Raw genomic sequence first — 18,886 nt, 5'->3', positions numbered from 1 at the left:
GGGGGTGAGGGGTGGGATGGGGGCATGGAAGTTGTTGAAAGGAGCCGGGGTGTACCTCCTGGAACCCCAGACCAGCAGACCAGGACCTAGTCGGCCTCAGGAAAGGGTGCAGCCAGGGCTAAGAGCCCTGCGGGTGCCCAGCGGGGCTCCCCCCCTTCTCTTACCTTGCTGCTCTCTGCTGTCTCTTCATCCTCCTCACAGCCTATGGCTCCGTCCACCTCTGCAGCCAGTAGTAGAAAGCACGGCTGTCAACAGCCCCCGGGCCTCTAGATGTGAAGACAGCCAGCCTTAGCTGAAGTCTTTTGGTTCTGATTCCAAATTCTCTGCAGAAGTCAGAGATTGGCTCAGTGTGGTCAGGTGATCCCCACCTGGGGAGAATCAATATGGCAAATCCCGCCGGAAACCTGTGGCCAATAATGATGGGGAGCAGCTCCCGCAAGGGGGCAACACTCAGCAAACAAAACAATAGGCGTCTCTTGCATGTTCCAGACTCTACCCCCCAGTCAGACCCAGGACCCCCATCCCATCTCCATCACAGAAGCAAAGCAAATGGGTACTGCTCTCTTCCAGGCTGGCTGATTTTTACTGGTTTGTTTTAAAAAAAAAAAAAGCCCTCCCTGCCCCCTAATACATACAGAGCAGACATTTGTGATTAGGAATCCAGATCACAAAGCTTCCAGTCTGCAGTTCTGCCTTTTAGTGCTGGTGCTTTGAGTACAGTGTATAAAGACACTTCCTTTGAGCTGGGTGGGCACACCCTCCCCCAGTCTGAAAGAGGCTGCCTGCCACCCACCTGAGCCTCTTTCCACATGGGTTGCCTGCCTAGTCGCTGTGGCGTGTGAGCAGGGAGTCCTCGCAGGGTGAGTGTTCACTTTAGTACTGGGGTTTTCTAGCCACCAGGCCACCACTGCCTGAGTCTCCAGGCTCTTGCAAGATGGCCTGTTAGCAGGGAATGGGCTGCAGGCTCGAGTCTGCATTTGGAGCTCCTGGAGCCAGAGGCTATGAAAGGTTAGGAGGTGAGGGCAGGGGTGCACAGGCGGTCAAGGGCGGCTGCCTGAGAAACCAAGGCCCCAGCTAGGCCCTGGAGGCCAGGCAACCCTGCTTCGTTGAAAGCCCAGGCCCGTGGGAGGCCCTTCTTTCAGAGGTTTCCGCAGTAACTGGCACGGTGCACAGCACCTGAGCTCTCGCACAGGCCTTTCCTATCCATCATTTGGACCCCTCATCATGCCCTTGAGAAGCAGGCGCCACTTTACAGATGAGAAAACCGAGGCTTCAAGTCACCCAGCATGTCCAAGGCAGAACTGGAGTTCCACACCAAGACCTGTGCCGGGTGGATCTCCCACTCTTTGCCTCCAGGCCCAGAAGGGGCTGGGAGTGAGGCCTGTTCCCTTTGCCCGCTTCAGTATCCTGTCCTTTGTGCCTCCCAATCTTCTCCAACAGCACTGACTCCATGGCCCCAGCCCGCCATGACTGACCGGCACATCCGTGTGATGTGACCTGTAGGCACGTGGGCTTTTGTTCCCCGAGAGCTCCCTTCAAGGGCCCCCTTAGTGCCTTAAGAGCCACCTCCTGGCCTTCATTTACATCATTCCCCTGGCCTGGGGGCCCTGGGAATGGGCCCGCCCCTGTCCAGGCCTAGGTCAGAAGGCCGAGGAGAGCTCTGGCCGTTCTCCCTGTGGCCCCTCCACTCACAGCTCTGTTTCCTCAGTGACCATAAGCTCCTCCGGGCATCTCAGTTTCTCCCGCGGACACACTGGGTAGGTGGGAGGTTCCAGAGTAACAGGAGAGCTGGGAGTGGGGCGTGTCTGCCTGACAAGAAGCTGATCTAAAGGCAAGTCCATGGAAGCAGCCACGTTGAAGCAGTGACTGCCTCAGGAGAGAAGGAGTGAAGATTCTCAAAGGCCCTGTGGAGACAGAACCAGCCATGTGCTTCATGTACACAGGCCTCTGCATATACTGTTCCTTCTAGTAGGAATCCTTTCCTATCATCTGTCCTCTGTGTGGCAAACTTGGCCAGTCATGACCTCCAATGTCTGTTCCCCAAGTCTTCCTTAGCAATGGAACCCCCAAGTTTTAGCTAGCTGGGCACATGGCCACCCAAAATAAAGAATATGTTTCTCAGTCTCCCTTGCAGTTAGATTGGCCATCAGACAGAGCCTAGACAATGGCTTCCAAGTGCAGTGTACAACTTTCAGGAGTGTCCTTAAAGAGACATGGTTGCTGGAGCTCCAGCAGCCACCTTGCACCAGGAGGAGAGCATGAGCTAGAGCCCAAGCACATGGAACAAGAAGATAGGAGGAACCTGGGTACCTGTCACCATGGAGCACCCTATGAGCCCTGGGCCTCCCAACACCAGATTTCTACTTGAGTCAGACATAAGCTTCTATCTTGTGTAAACCACTGTTATTTTGTGTTTATGTTTTTCTTCAGAGCCAAGTGTAAACCTAACTGATAAAGCCAGCAAACTCCTTGTCAGTCTTTAAAACCCAGCTCAATTGTCACCTCCCTCAGGAAGACTTCCTAATTCCCATGTAGAAGAAATCCCTCCCAGACTTGACCATGTTCCTATTTTTATTTTTATCCCTCTGTATTACAACTTTCCTGTTTAGGTGTCAGCTATACTTCTCCAGAATACTGAAATATCCAGCTCAGAATCCCTGGAGCCTAGTAATACTTGTAGTAGTGAAACAACAGGTAATATTTATTCAGGGTTTACAATGAGTCAGGCACTATTTTGAGTTTGTGTATATTATCGCATTTAATCCTCATAGGAACTCTATGAGATAGGCATGAGCATTAACCTCATTTTCCAGATGAGAAAACCAAGGCACAGAGAGGGTAAGTTAATTGCCCGAGGTCACACAGCTAGAAAGTGGCAGATCTGGGACTTAAATCTCAGGAGTCTGACCGCAGAGTTCAAGTTCTTAGCTTGTCATTTTTGTCATAGGAGCTCCATTAGCTTGTCATAGGCACGCCTTCAAATGGGATGTGGGGGAACCACACAACTCCCCTCACCTTCCTTAGAAAGAGTAAAACAGGAGGGCTTCCCTGGTGGTGCAGTGGTTGAGAGTCTGCCTGCCAATGCAGGGGACACGGGTTCGAGCCCTGGTCTGGGAGGATCCCACATGCCGTGGAGCAACTAGGCCCGTGAGCCACAGCTACTGAGCCTACGCGTCTGGAGCTTGTGCTCCGCCATAAGAGAGGCCGCAACAGTGAGAGGCCCGCGCACCGCGATGAAGAGTGGCCCCCGCTCGCTGAAACTAGAGGAAGCCCTCGCATAGAAAACGAAGACCCAACACAGCCAAAAAAAAATTAATTAATTAATTAAAATAAATTAAAAAAAAAAAAGAGTAAAACAGGAGTAAACACTCACCATCTGCCTGGGAACCATGGCAACCAGGGTTCAGGGCTCTGGAGGGGGTTAGAGGTCCCTGGGGACTTATAGAACCCAGGCATCCACCGGGCCACCTGTCTCAGTTATCTCTGCTGTGTAACAAACCACCCCATAGCTTCGTGGCTTGAAATAGTGGTGATTTACTATTTCTCACAGTCCGTGGGCCAGCTGGGTGGATCCCCTGCTCCACGAGGAGTCAGCATGGCTGGGTCCAGCTGGGAGCATGGCTGGGCTGAAACATCTACAAGGCCTCCCTCACATGCTTGTGCTGGGGTGCCTCAGCTCCCCTCCACGTGGCCTTTCTTTCCACATGGCTCCCATCACTCTAGTCTGCCCAGGCTGCTGTGCGTGGCAGCTGGCCTCCAAAAGAGAGAGAAAGCAGAAGGCCTAGGCCATTTAAGGCTAGGCCTGGAACTGGCAGAGTCACTTCTGCCATATTCTCTTTGTCAAAGAAAGTCACAGGGCCAGTCGAGATTCAAGGTAAGGGTGGGGTGGGGTGGGGGAGGGGTGGCGGGGGAGGGAGTTGGGGGAACAGGCCTTCCTCTTTCCGGGAGGGGCATCCTATGTGTTCAGGTAGGGAGAAATTCTCGGCAACTGCCTTTGGAGAAAATGTACCATCCTACCTCACAGGATTTCAGGAAAGAGTCCCAGGAGGACATGGCACCTGGACACAAAGACTAGGTCCCATCCTGCCTGGGCTGCATTCTAGCTATGTGACCCTGGGAAGATCACCCCACCTCTCTGAGCCTCTAAGTTTCAGGGATACTGGCCTTCCAGGGCATAGTGAGGATTCAAGGCAGTGAGGGCTAGGAGAGCTCTGAGAGGGGATGGGACTCCCCAGGGTCATGCCCTCAGTACATGGTGACATAGCCTTGGAACCCAGGTTGTCTCAGACTCCAAAGGTCACGGCCTTCCCAGCTGCAAAGGCCTGTCCTAGAGGAGCTTCAAAAATGAATTCCTTGACTTTAATGCTAGAAAAGGCTCTTGTGAGATGGAAGTTCTAATTAACCTTTTTCTAGGGAAGGACTGTTGGGGTTGGTCTGGGATTCCATGCAGAGGATGAGCAAGAGCCCCACTGAGAAGGTCAGAATCAGGCCAGAGAGGTGGGAGTGGGGCACCAGCATGGACCAAACGTGCAGGGCTCGGCACCTGAATAGAGGGGCAAAACAAAACAAGCGTCAACCTCCCTGTCTGAGTCAGAGTTGCTATAACAAAGGATCACAGGGCTTCCCTGGTGGCACAGTGGTTAAGAATCCGCCTGCCAATGCAGGGGACACGGGTTCAAGCCCTGGTCCGGGAAGATCCCACATGCCGCGGAGCAACTAAGCCCGTGCGCCACAACAACCGAGCCTGCGCTCTAAAGCTCGTAAGCCACAACTACTGAGCCCGCGTGCCACAAGTACTGAGCCCGCGTGTCTAGAGCCCGTGCTCCGCAACAAGAGAAGCCACCACAATGAGAAGCCCACGCACCGCAACGAAGAGTAGCCCCTGCTCACTGCAACTAAAGAAAGCCCGCGCGCAGCAACGAAGACCCAACGCAGCCAAAAAATAAAAATAAATAAATAAATGTATTTAAAAATAAAAAAGTATCATAGACGGGGTGACTTAAAAACAACAGAAGTTTACGTCTCACAGTTCTGGAGGGTGGAAGATCAGGGTTCTGGTGACAGCCTTCTTCAGGGTTGCAGGTGGCCTACTTCTCGTTGTGTCCCCACATGGCGAAAAAGAGAGCGAGAGTTCTCCAGGGCCTCTTTTATGAGGCACTAATCCCATACATGAGGGTTTATCCGTCATGACCTAATCACCCCCCCAAGGCTCCACCTCCTAATATGATCACATTGGGGGGTTAGGATTTCAACATATGGATTTTGAGGGGACACAAACATTCAGTCCATTGCACTCCCTCACAGCTTGTCAACCTTCCACAGTTCTCTGTTGCCCACTTAGCATTGCCACGTTGGCATTCAGGGTTTGCCACCATCGGGCTCCTTGACGGAGCAGCCCAGGCTTACTTCCCACGTTGCCCTACATGTACCAGCCACAAACAGCCCTTCCCCAAACACGCCTTGTAGTTGTACACCTCATGCCTGTGCCTGCTTTATTTGCCTGCGACACTTTCTTACTTCTTCAAGATTCAGCTTTGTGTTGCGCTTCTATGACTCATTTCTGACCTTTCAGCTCAGAATTTATTGTTCCTCCCCTGCTTTGTGCAGAGCCCTTAGCACCTGCACCTACAGTCGAACTGGTCGCATACACGTCTGCATCTGTCATTGATTGCCACAGTAATGCTGCATAACAAACAACCTGGAACCTCAGTGGCAAACATTCTCTCAGCTCATGAGTTGGTTCATTCATTTAGCTCAGCTGATCCTAGCTGGGGTCAGCTGCTGACCTACAATGGCCTCGGCTGGGATGATGGGGTGACTTGGCCCAGGGCCACATGTCTTAGTCACTCAGCAAGTTAGCTGTTATGTTCTCATGACCACAGCAGAAGAGAAAGAGCAAAAGAGGAAACTTGCGAGTGCCTTGTCAAGCCTCTGCACCAAGGGGGCTAACATCCTACCGGCCAAAGCAAGTCACAGAGCTGAGCCCAGCATAAAAGATTGGGCAGAACATTCTATCCTGGGTTGGAGGGCATTGTGGAGTTACTGGGTGAAGGATGTGGATACAGGGAGGGGTGAAGAATTATGGAACTATGAATACAATTGATCTTCCACAATTTCCGTCTTTCCTACTAGACTATGCGTTCATTCCTAGAGGGAGGATTTCTCTTCACTGGGCTAAAAATTCTGTCCTAGGTTGATTGGACTTTGGTAGGAGGAGAAGGACCAGGGAACTCAGCTATTCCTATCTGTGACCTTGAGAAAAATATTTGACTCCGGCCAAAGTCTCGGTTTCCTCATTTGTGGAAAAAGGAAGACGGAGGCCTGCCCTCCTAGGGCACAGAATTAGGGGGAACAATTGAGATCTGGGCTCTGCCCAGTTTCCGCTTCTGTAAATGGAGGTAATGATGGCTCCCACCCCACAGGGACGTGGCAAGGATTCAGTGAGTCAATGTCAAGGGATTAGGGCCCTGCCAGGCAGGTAGCAAGTACTAGCCTTCAGGAGGAGTTGGTCTTTGCTACGCACTTGCAATATCCCCTCTCTTCCTTCCTAGCTCCTGTTAAGTGTTGTAACTTTGTACTGATGTGTGCAGCTATTTGTTTAGGGTCTTTCTCCCCCGTGTGGAGTGGGAGCTCCATGAGGGCAGGGACCATGCTCAGTGCTGTATCCCAGTGCAGGACACAGAGCCAGTGCCTTGGAAGTATTTGTGGAATGAGTAGCTGCATGAATGAAGAGCTGGATGAGGAAAGGCACGGTTTGGCAGGGGTAGAAAAGCCTGCATTATCAGGCCTGGGTGGCCTGTTTCAAAGTCCATTACCAAGTCCAATCTCTTTCCTTCCACAAATCTTAGATTTACTGAGAACCTGCCCCACCCACTCCCGCACCCTGTGCCAGGAGTATAGCTTCTCCTAGGAGGTGATCCCTGAGGCGAGCCACCCACTCTGCATTCTGGTTCCTTGGTGCCCTGAAGCATGAGGTCTTCCCTGCACGGTGGAAAGGATCACACAACCAAACCCACTGACCGCTCTCCCTACCCCTCACAATACCCTGCCAGGGAGCTGTCATGACTGCTGTTCCCATTTCACAGAGGAGGAAACTGAGGTTGCTAAGTGACCTAGCAAGTCGGTTCTGTACCACACAGAAAAAGCCAAGTAACCAGCCCGGAGCACCCCAGGTGAGTGGACGCTGAGCAGAACCAAAGCCCGGGGACCCAGTACCCTGCCTGAGCTTCCACCCCTGGAGAGAAAGAACCTCAGGCTGGAAGGGCCGGCAGAGACGGTCTCAGCCCTGGTTTCTGCCCTTAAGAGTCATGACGGCCAAGCATCAGCAGTGTTCAAAGTGCCCATCCCCGACCATCACTCCAGCCAGGAGGTGCTACTCTCAGGCCACCGACTGGCCGCCTCAGCCTGGACCACCACCACCGTCAAGGGGTGTCTCAGTTATTTTTGCCAACCACAGTGCTCATGAGCAGTTATGATGGTCTCGGATTATTTAGAAATGGGAAGTGAGGGTTAATCGATGTCATTTGGGAGTAACACCCACCTGTCTCGATGAGTCTCTGCTTGGACCCTTCGTGCACATCTTAGAGCCCCCCCTGAGGTGAGGCTCAGTATTTCTACTGGGCAGATGAGAATCTCAGGTTGGAGATATTAAATTATTGGCCCAGGGACTTCCCTGGCGATCCAGTGGTTTAAGACTTCACGTTTCCACTGCAGGGGGCCCCGGTTTGACCCCTGGCTGGGGAATTAAGATCCCTGAGTGCGGCGCAGCCAAAAAGAAAAGAAAAAAAATTATTGGCCCAAAGTTACCCAACCAGGCAGTGGTAGAAGCTGGGGTATCTTAACTGGCAGTGACTTTGGAATCATTTCCCACTCATTTGTGTAAACTTAGTTGCTTGGTCTGCCCTGGACGAGGGGGAGGGGGAGGGGGAGGTCATTCCCTTTCAAAGGAATTTTTCTTCCTCAACAATTTGTCTGGCAAACATAAAGCTTTCAAAATATGCAATCACATTGGGGTGGGGGAGATAGAATGATTCCTTGGTGCACGTCCAGCTCTCATTCAGGGTTCAAGTCTCCCCTCTAAGGGGCCCTGGCCTTTGCTCCATCCTCTGGTATCAGGGAGCCCACCACCTCCAAGGTGGCCTGGCCTGGCCAAGCGCGCTGGACTTGCCCTCCCCGGGGCTCCCAGACACCGTCCTAAATGTCCTCCGGAGCCAGCGACCTCCAGCTCGTCTCTCATTTTCTGAGGCCGGTTGCCTCTCTTCTCCCAGGGAGATCATATGTGCTCACGTAATGGAGCTGTGGTTTCCACTCCAGGCTCTGAAGCCAAACTCCACGGAGTTTCAAATATCCCCAAGGCCTTGGAGGAGGAAGGCCGCCGAGCACGGCCCAGGAAGGGGCTGCATCTGATCTGCGTTACCCAGTAGCTGCCACTGCCTCGAGCTCTGTCGGGGACCAGGGCCGGATGGAGAGGGGGGCCCGCAAGAAACGGCTCAGCTCCCTGCCAGCCTCCCCTCCAGCCATCCCAGACTTTCCCTTAGGACCACAGAGCTGAGAAGGCCCTTCCCAACACTGAGGCCAGACGTCCCATTTCGGAGGGTGGGAGCTGAGGTCTGAGGTGGCACAGGCAGCTTCATGGCAGGACCGAGAGGGATTCGGAGCTTCTGATTAAATCAAGAGTTCTTTCCACTGCCCCACGCTAGCTGCTTAACACCTGGCAAGTCCAGGGCAAGGCCTTCTCCCGGGACGGGGACATTGCCCCGCAGCCTCCTCGTCTGACCCTCACGCGGCCTCAAGACGGCACAGACAGGCAGCTACTGGCGGCCAGCCCAGGGGGAAGCAGAAAGGGGCGCTAAGGATTCATGTGACTTTGATGGGAGGTGAGGAAAACACCAGTGCCGCAAGAAGAAGTGATTCACAGGGGCATGAGATCCCCAAGCGGAGAACAGAACAAGGGGTTCTCAAAACACATGCTTTTTGACTTGCAAAAGCTCCCTCCACCCAGGCCATCTTCACAGACTGGGTTCCGCCCACACCGCCTGAGCTCCTGGTCCAGCCTGGTCCTCCCTCCCACCGGGCGCCTGTGTCATCCCACTGGGTTCTCACAACAGTCGCATCTCATAGAGGCGGGAACTGGGGCCTCCCTTCTCTGAGCACGGACCCTCTGCTGGGATGGGGGGGCCTCGCTGCTCATTCCAACTGCTTATCTCCACTTCTGAGGCTGCGCAGGGCACGCGGGGCCTCCCTCCTGGGGTGCACTGGCTCTGCTTCCTGGTGCCCCCCAGAACTTTGTCCTGGGGCTCCACCCAGGGTCCAGCTGGGCGAGGGGCAGAGAGCAGAATGGTGATGACCTGATTTTGTTTGTGTGCTTGTTCTTTGGCCCCTGAGAAGCCTTCAGAACAAAGTTTCACATAAATAAGAAAGAAAAGAGGTGTATTTTTGGAGATGAGTTTTCTCCTACCTCCCCATCCACATGCCAACAACCTAATGATTTAACCTTTTCTAAGTGCAAAAAATTTAAGTTGTGCTAGAAAAATGTCAACAATGCTTATTCTTTTTTTTTTAATATAAACTTATTTATTTTATTTATTTTTGGCTGTGTCGGGTCTTCGTTGCTGTGCGCAGGCTTTCTCTAGTTGTGGCGCACGGGCTTAGTTGCTCCGCGGCATGTGGGACCTTCCAGGGCCAGGGCTCGAACCCGTGTCCCCTGCATTGGCAGGCGGATTCTTAACCACTGTGCCACCAGGGAAGCCCAGTGTTTATTCTTTATCCTCACTTTCTAGCCAAAAAAAAGGAAAGGAAAGAAAGAGGTCCTAGGAAGGAAGGAAGAAAGAGAAAGGAAGAAGGAAGGAGGGAAGGAAGGGAGGGAAGAAAAAACAAATGATAACGTCCCCAGATTCATGAGTGCACAGATTAGAGAATAGGGGATCAGGAAATCTTGACATTACATGGTTCAGATAGCATCTGGGGAACACAGAATGATGTGGGTTTCCTGTTCCACCACAGAATCTTTAAGAAAATGAAGTCCTCAGGGCACACAGCCCAACCTAACGTTAATTCTCTAAACCTTTGGCTGTATATTTAAAATTTGTCCCCATTACACTTCTGAAACAAAATTAGAAATATTGAGAAAATTGGAAAAGTCAATTGCCAATATTCCTACTATCATAAGGCAATTAAACACACATTATACACACACACACACACTCCCATACACAATCATATATGTACAATTCAATATATATCTTTTTTCACTTTGCTGAAGACCAACAGACTCGCATTTAAATCCCAGCTCTGGGCACGTCACTTTAGCCCTCTGTGCCTCGGTTTCCTCATCTATAAAACAAGAAGACTGGTGATCTCGTGGAGAGCATAGGAGACTCACTGGCTCATTGATGATGGCTGTTACTATTGCTGGTGTCCTGGGCTCTGCCTCCCCAGTCTCCCTCGGGAGCTCCAGTGGACCCAGAGAGCTCCCACACCTTTATTTATTCCGTAGCCCCTTAGAGGGTGTGTGTGCTGTACTGGGTGGCAAGGGCACAGAAATGAATGTGACCAGGGTCTGCCCTTGGTCCAGAGCTCAGTCCAGGAAAGGGGGCAGAGATATAAACTGACAGGGGAGAACTTGGGTGACGAGAGTGACGGTGGCCACACAGACCGGTGCTGTGGGGCTGCACAGAAGGTGACAGAGCCGCCGGTTCAGCAGAGGAGAGGGGGTGTGTGCCCGACACATGGTGGGGAACCTCCAGCAGAGGAAACAGCAAAGGCAAAGACCTGGAGGCCCCGGAGAACATGGCCCATCCTGGGATTAGCCAGTCTTCGAGTCTGGCTAGAACAGCAGATGCTGATGAGAAACAAAGCTGCCGGGAGTCTGAGTCTTGAATGACATTTGAAGAGGTTTGGGGTTCATCCTTGCACCAACAAAAATGCTTTCAGCTGCAAGGAGCAGAAAACACTGATGCAACCAGCTTAGCAAATAAGAGATGTAAGCGCTCACGTGTCAAGGAGATGAGAGGAAGGGCATCCTGGGTTAGTTAATTCAGCAGCTCATCCACATCTTCAAGAACCCCATTAATACCTGCCTCTACTCTGCCATCTTCAGTGTGTCAGACTATTCTCAGACTTGTCCCCTTATGGACCTAATGTGGCTGCCATAGTTCCAACATCACATGTAGACACCACAATGTCCAGAGATGGAAGAGGGGCCATTATATGTTCCATGGGTCTCTCTCTCTCTCTTTTACAATCAAGAATCTCCTTCCAGAATTCCCCTAACTTCCCTCCACTTCTAACAGGACAGAAAGCATCCCATGCCTGTCCCTGAATCAATCTCTCGCAGGAGGAGTGGACCATCATAAGTGGCTGAGGCCAGTGAAGAGCCTCCCCTGGAGCAAGCCTCTCCTGAAGCTGCAGTTGTGGGATATGGGGACAGAGGAACAGTGTGGTTGCTCTGCCAGCAAGGGAGAAATGCCGGGGTGGATGTGGACGAGGCAGTGAGTGGTGTCTGCTAAAATCCTAAAAGTGCTGAGGAGGCATTAGTAACCTCTCTGTGCCTCAGTTTCCTCAACTATAAAATGGAAATAATAGTTCCTACCTCATAGGGTTACTTGTGAGGATAAAATCACATGTCCCCTATAAGGCCCTTACAGCAGTGCCTGACACATATTCACCAGTCAATAAATACCAGTCCCTCATCATCGCTAAATTACCATTCTTTCAAATCAAAATTTGCATTCTCCAAGTTCAGTGAGGTCCCAGGATGGAAGAAAATCTAGTAGTGTGACAAGTGGGAGGACTCTTCTTCCCTCTCTGGGCCTCAGTTTCCTCATCTCCAAGGCAAGATGACTGGGCCAAGTGACCTCTGCACCCTGACCATCTCTGGGGTCCATGATCCACTCCAGCCTGTTCATCAGGCCTGGAACGCACTGTGCTTTAGCCACCCTCCAAGCCTCGCTCAGGCTGTGTCCTCAGTTTGGAATGGACTCCCATCTTTGAGACCTTCCTCAAATGCTCCATCTCAGGAACACTTCCCACCCTGTGCCCCTGAATTCAGTTGAGCTAAGCCCGCCTCACATTGTACTCCCACCTGCCAGGAGCTGGTGGCACCTGCTCGCTGAGGGTGGTAAGGTGACGTACCTCCAGGACTAAAGGGGAGCCCAAGTTTGAGGTCTGAGTCTCCCGTGACCAGCAGAGGGTGGTGCACAGATTGTGCACAGGGGTTCAGACTGTGGTCCTTCTCCCTTACTAACACCATGAATGAGCAGGGTAAGTTTATTGAGGTCTTACCTGGAGCCAGGGAGGGTTTAAATCACTTATCATGGGGTGTCTTATTTCATGCTTGTAACATCTACCCATGAAGTAGTTACTAGTATTGTCTTCACTCTACAGATGAAGAGATTAAATGACTGGCCCAAGGTCACATAGCAGGTAAGTGATGGACCTAGGATTGTTCCCCACGTCTGTCAGGCTTCAGAGGCCCTGTTTCCTAAACAAACTTGGTCTCTTGGGAAACAGAACCAAATGCCCATCCCCCAGATATCATTCTTTTCAATTTGTTAAGGTGGGTTATATGGCCCAGTATGTGGTCTATCTTGGTGATGTTCCATGTGAACTTGAGAAGATTGTGTAGTCTGCTGTTGTCAGATGATGTATTCTATAAATTAGATCCGGTTGGTGCTGTTTAGTTCAACTACATCCTTACTGATTTCCTGCCTACTGGATCTGTCCATGAATGACAGAGGGGTGCGGAAGTCTCCAAATATAATAATGGTTTTGGGGCTTCCCTGGTGGTGCAGTGGTTGAGAATCTGCCTGCCAATGCAGGGGACACAGGTTCGAGCCCTGGTCTGGGAAGATCCCACATGCCACGGAGCAACTAGGCCCGTGAGCCACAACTACTGAGCCTGCGCGTCTGGAGCCTGTGCTCCGCAACAAGAGAGGCCGTGATAGTGAGAGGCCCGCGCACCGCGATGAAGACTGGCCCCGCTTGCCGCAACTAGAGAAAGCCCTTGCACAGAAACGAAGACCCAACACAGCCAAAAATAAATAAATAAATTAATTAATTTAAAAAAATTAATAATAATGGTTTTGTCTGTTTCTCCTTGCAGTTCTATCGTTTTTGGCTTCATGTACTTTGATGTTCTCTTGTTAGGTGCATATACATTAAGGATTGTTATACCTTCTTGGAGAATTCATCCTTTTATCATTATGTGATGCTCCACTTTATCCCTGATCATTTTTCTTGTTTTGAAGTCTGCTTTGTCTGAAATTATAGCTTTCTCTGATTAGTGTTAGCATGGTCTATCTTTCCCTATCCCTTTACTTTTAATCTGTTTATTTTTAAAGTGGGCTTCTTGTAGACAAAAGATAATTGAGTCCTGTTTTGTTTTGCCCCTGATAGTCTCTGTTTTTTAACTGGTATATTTATACCATTCATATTTAAGGTAATTACTAATATAGTTGGATTGGATTAATATTTACCATGTTTATAATTGTTTTCTACTTGTTGCATTTGTTTCATTTTTTTAATCTTCCCTTCTTCTCCTACCTTATCTGGTTTTATATATGATTCCATTTTCTCCCTGCTTTTAGCACATCAATTAAATTTCTTTAAAAATTTTTTTAGTTGTTGTCCTAGAGTTTACAATAAACATTTACAACTAATCTAAGTCCACTTTCAATAACTATATTGCTTCATGGTACCTTATAGCAGAGTATTCCCAATTTTTCTCCCCATCCCTTATAACATAGCTGGTATTCATTTCACCTATCCATATACTATAATCACCCAATACTTCTGTTGCTGGTTTTTTGCTATTATTTTTGCTATTTTTAGTTTGAACAGTTGTCTATTAGATCAGTTAAGAATAAGAAAAATAAAAGATTTTATTTTATCTTCATTACTCCTTCTCTGATATTCTTCCTTTGCTTATGTAGATCTCAGTTTCTGACCTACATAATTCTCCTTCTCTTTGAAGAACTTCTTTTAATATACCTTGGAGGGCAGGCCTACTGGTGACAAATTCCCTCAGTTTTTGTTTGAGAAATTTTTACTTCTCTTTCACTTTTGAAGTATAATTTTCCTGGATACAGAATTCTAGGTTGATGGGGTTTTATTTTCTTTCAATACTTTAAAATCTTCACTTCATTCTCTTCTTGTTTGCATGGCTTCTGAAGAGAAGCCCGATGTATCCCTCTGTGGGTAAAGTGTATTTTTCCTCTGGCTTCTTTCAGGATTTTCTCTTTGTCTTTGGTTTTCTGCAGTTTGAACAGGATATGCTTAGGTGTAGATATTTTTATATTTTTGCCTACTTGGTATTCCCTAAGCTTCCTAGATCTATGGTTTGGTGTCTGTCATTAATTTTGGAAAACTACCAACCATTATTACTTCAAATATTTCTTCTGCTTCTTCTTCTCTTTCTTCTCCTTCTGGTATTCCCATTATGCATATGTTACACCTTTTGTAATTGTCCCACAGTTCTTTTTTTTTTTTTTTCCATTCTTTTTTCTCTTTGCATTTCAGTTTTGGAAGTTTCTAATGACATATCTTCATGTTCAGTGATTCTTGCCTTGGCCATGTCCAGTCTACTGATGAGCCCATTAAAGACATTCTTCATTTTAGTACAATGTTTTTTATTTCTCACATTTCCTTTTGATCTTTTCTTAGAGTTTCCATCACTTTATTTACATTCCCCATGTATTCTTGCATGTTATTTACTTTTTCCATTGGAATACTAACCAAAGTTATTTTAAATCCTCTATCTGTTTAATTCCATAAATCTTTGTGATATCTGAGTGTGGTTCTAACACTTGCTTTATCTCTTCAGACAGTTTTTTCTTGTCTTTTAGCATGCCATTTAATGTTTTGTTGAAAGCCAGACATGATATATCAGGTTATGGGTACTGAGGTAAAGAGACTTTTAGTGTGAGGCTTTATGTTAATCTGGCTAGGAGTTGATCTGTGTTTAAGGTTTGCTGTAGCTGTAGGTACCAGAGGCTTCAGTTCCCTAGAATTTCCTTGTTTGTTTGTTTTTTCCTCCCCTGTTATCTTTGGGTTTCCCTAAGAACTCTTTCTTAGAAAGAGCCTGTGTCCTGCAGCTCTTTCAGCTGTAATCCACTGTTATTATACTGAAGACCTGCTGTATTAGCAGTAAGATGTTGGGGAGGGAAAACATTCTATATTCTTATTATTAAATCTCAGATTTTTTAGTGGGTCTGAGTCCCTGGGCTGTGACCTTTAGAAGCATATCTTAGCCCTTATTTTTTCTCCCCTTAAATGAGACAGTATGGTTAAAGAGGGCTGCAGTTGTTTAACTGCCCTTCCTCCAGGTCAGACAAGGCTCTGGTAAAGCAGTTTCTCCGGAGGGATAGGCCTTTGTTATGGAAAAAGCTCTGGGCATATTTCAAAGGTCTATTTTCTCCTGCCCAAAAGAGAGTGGATTTTTCTCTGATCTTTACCATGTGAACCTGGTAGGGTTCCTGGGGGTAGAACTCCTGAATGTATGGTAGGCCTAGGACTGGGCCCCTATTTGATTTTTTGTTTGTTTGTTTTTGTTTTGTCTTTAATATTTATTTATTTTTATTTTTGGCTGCATCGGGTCTTAGTTGTGGCACACGGGTCCTTCATTGCGGTGCACGGGCTTCTCTCTAGTTGTGGTGCACAGGCTAAGTAGTTGCAGCGTATGGGGTCCAGAGCACGTGGGCTCTGTAGTTGTGGCCTGTGGGCTCCAGAGCAAGTGGGCTCTGTAGTTGTGGCTCGCATCCTCAGTAGTTGTTGTGTGCAGGCTTAGTTGCCCCGCAGCATGTGGGATCTTAGTTCCCTGACCAGGGATCGAACCCACGTCCCCTGCATTGGAAGACGGATTCTTAACCACTGGTCCACCAGGGAGGTCCCCCCTATTAGTTTTTAACTTTCAAGCTAGTCCACACTCAGCTTCCAGCAGTTCATCAAAATTACTGTTTAATAATAATGATAATAATAATTTAAAAATAAATAAAAATAAAAAAATAAAGATAATAATAATAAAATAAAAATAATAATAATAAAAAAATAAAGAGGGAGGGAGGAAACTTTGGGAGGTGATGGATATGTTTACAGCATAGATTGTGGTGATGTTTTCATGGATGTATACGTATATGCAAACTCATCAAGTTGTATACATTAAATATGGACAGCTTTTTGTATGTCAATCATACCTCAAAAGAGCAGTTTTAAAAATTACCATTTAATGTAACCGACAAGGACTTAATCTCCAAAACACACAAACAGCTGATACAACTCAACAACAAAAAACCAAACAACCCAATCAAAAAATTGGCAGAAGATCTGAATAGACATTTCTCCAGAGAAGACATACAGATGGCCAACAAACACATGAAAAGATGCTTGACATCACTAATTATTAGAGAAATGCAAATCAAAACTACAAAGAGGTATCACCTCACACCGGTCAGAATGGCCATCATCAAAAAATCTACAAACAATAAATGCTGGGGCTTCCCTGGTGGCGCAGTGGTTGAGAATCTGCCTGCCAATGCAGGGGACGCGGGTTCGAGCCCTCATCTGGGAAGATCCCACATGCCGCGGAGCAACTGGGCCTGTGAGCCACAGCTACTGAGCCTGCGTGTCTGGAGCCTGTGCTCCGCAACAAGAGAGGCCACGATAGTGAGAGGCCCGCGCACCACGATGAAGAGTGGCCCCCACTTGCCGCAACTAGAGAAAGCCCTCGCACAGAAACGAAGACCCAACACAGCCAAAAATAAATAAATTAATTAAGAAAAATAAATAAATAAATAAATATATAAATGCTGGAGAGGGTGTGGAGAAAAGGGAACCCTCCTACACTGTTGGTGGGAATGTAAGTTGGTACAGACACTGTGGAGAATAGTATGGAGGTTCCTTAAAAAACTAAAAATAGAACTACCATATGACTCAGCAATCCCAGTCCTAGGGATATATCTGGAGAAAACCATAATTTGAAAGGGGGCATGCATGCTGATGTTCACTGCAGCACTATTTACAATAGCCAGGACATGGAAGCAACCTAAATGTCCATTGACAGAGGAAGGGATAAAGAAGATGTGGTACATATGTACAATGGAATATTACTTAGCCATAAAAAAGGATGAAATAGGGACTTCCCTTGTGGAGCAGTGGTTAAGAATCCGCCTGCCAGTGCAGGGGACACGGGTTCGAGCCCTGGTTCGGGAAGATCCCACATGCCACGGAGCAATTGGGCCTGTGCGCCACAACTACTGAGCCTGCGCTCTAGAGCCCATGAGCCACAACTACTGAGCCCGTGTGCCACAACTACTGAAGCCCGTGCGCCTAGAGCCCGCGCTCCACAACAAGAGAAGCCACCGCAGTGAGAAGCCCGAGCACCGCAACAAAGAGTAGCCCCCACTCGCCACAACTAGAGAAAAGCCCGTGCGCAGCAACGAAGACCCAAGGCATCCAAAAATAAATAAATAAATAAATAAATAAATAAATGTATTAAAAAAAAATGAAATAATGCCATCTTCAGCAACATGGATGGACCTAGAGATTACCACACTAAGTGAAGTAAGTCAGAGAAAAACAAATACCATATAATATCACTTAATGCGGAATCTAAAATATAACACAAATGAACTTATCTACAAAACAGAAACAGACTCACAGACATAGGGAACAGACTTGTGGTTGCCAAGGGGGAGGGGTTGGGAGAGGGGTGGAGCAGGAGGTTGGGGCCGGCAGATGCACACTATCCATATAGGATGGATAAACAACAAGGTCCCGCTGTGTAGCACAGGGAACTACAATATATTCAATATCCTGTGATAAACCATAAAGGAAAAGAATATTGAAAAAAGCATATGTATATATATGTATAACTGAATCACTTTGCTGTACAGCAGAACTTAACATTGTAAATCAACTGTATTTCAATAAAATTTTAAAAATTAAAAAAAACTAAAAAAAAGAATATGAAAAAGAATATATATACATATATATGTATGGATATAACTGAATCACTTTGCTATATACCAGCAACTAACACAACACTGTAGATCAACTATACTTCAATTAAAAATTTTTTTTTAATTAAAATAATTACAATTTAAGTGTTCCTAACAGTTACTAGCTTTGGTAGCTTTTGCTTTCAGTAAGCTGATCTTAGCTGTGATTCTCTGTATTCACCTGCCTCTCCAGATTTCAGAGTGGCAGTCTGCCCTGGGACCTTAATTCTCTGATGGATCTAAAAGTTGTTGACTTCTGACCTTCTGGATCCCCCTATCTCCTTGAGGGACCAGCTTGAGCTGTAGTGGAGGTGGAAGCATGGGGTCACGTGAAGTGGGTATGGGACTGAGGTCAGGCTGGCCAGGCAGACCCATCAAGCACTAGCTCTGTCCTTCACTAACTGTGACCTTGGGTTGGTCACTGCACTTCTGGGGCCTCAATCCTTTCTGTAAGCTAATAACCGTACTTCCCTGGTACAACTGTGGAGAGGAGGGAAATGCCTGGCACTGAGCCTGGCATATCACGGGTATCATACAAACACATTTCCTTCTTCCCCACCACCGGAGCCCCTGTCACCTTCAGAAGCCAATCCAGTAGCCCTGCCTTGGCACTGACACCTCACAGGTCAGCCCCACCTTTCCTCCATCCCACTCCAGCCCAAGGGCCAGCCAGAGGAGGGAAAGAAGGCAGGCTGAAAGCAAGTAGCTACTGTTCATGGAGTTATGTACCAGGCACTGTTCCTAGTACTTTATGTGTATTCACAGATTTAATCTGCACACACAAAATTGTATGATCTGGGAAAGATTGTTACCCTATTTTACAGAAAAGGAAAATCAAGGCACTGAGAAGTTTACAACAATAATCACAGTAAGTGGCGGAGCCTGGGTTTGAA

The sequence above is a fragment of the Balaenoptera borealis genome (assembly GCF_965194805.1).
Source record: "Balaenoptera borealis genome assembly, chromosome: 3".
Taxonomy (NCBI): domain Eukaryota; kingdom Metazoa; phylum Chordata; class Mammalia; order Artiodactyla; family Balaenopteridae; genus Balaenoptera; species Balaenoptera borealis.
This window is presented reverse-complemented; position numbering follows the sequence as displayed.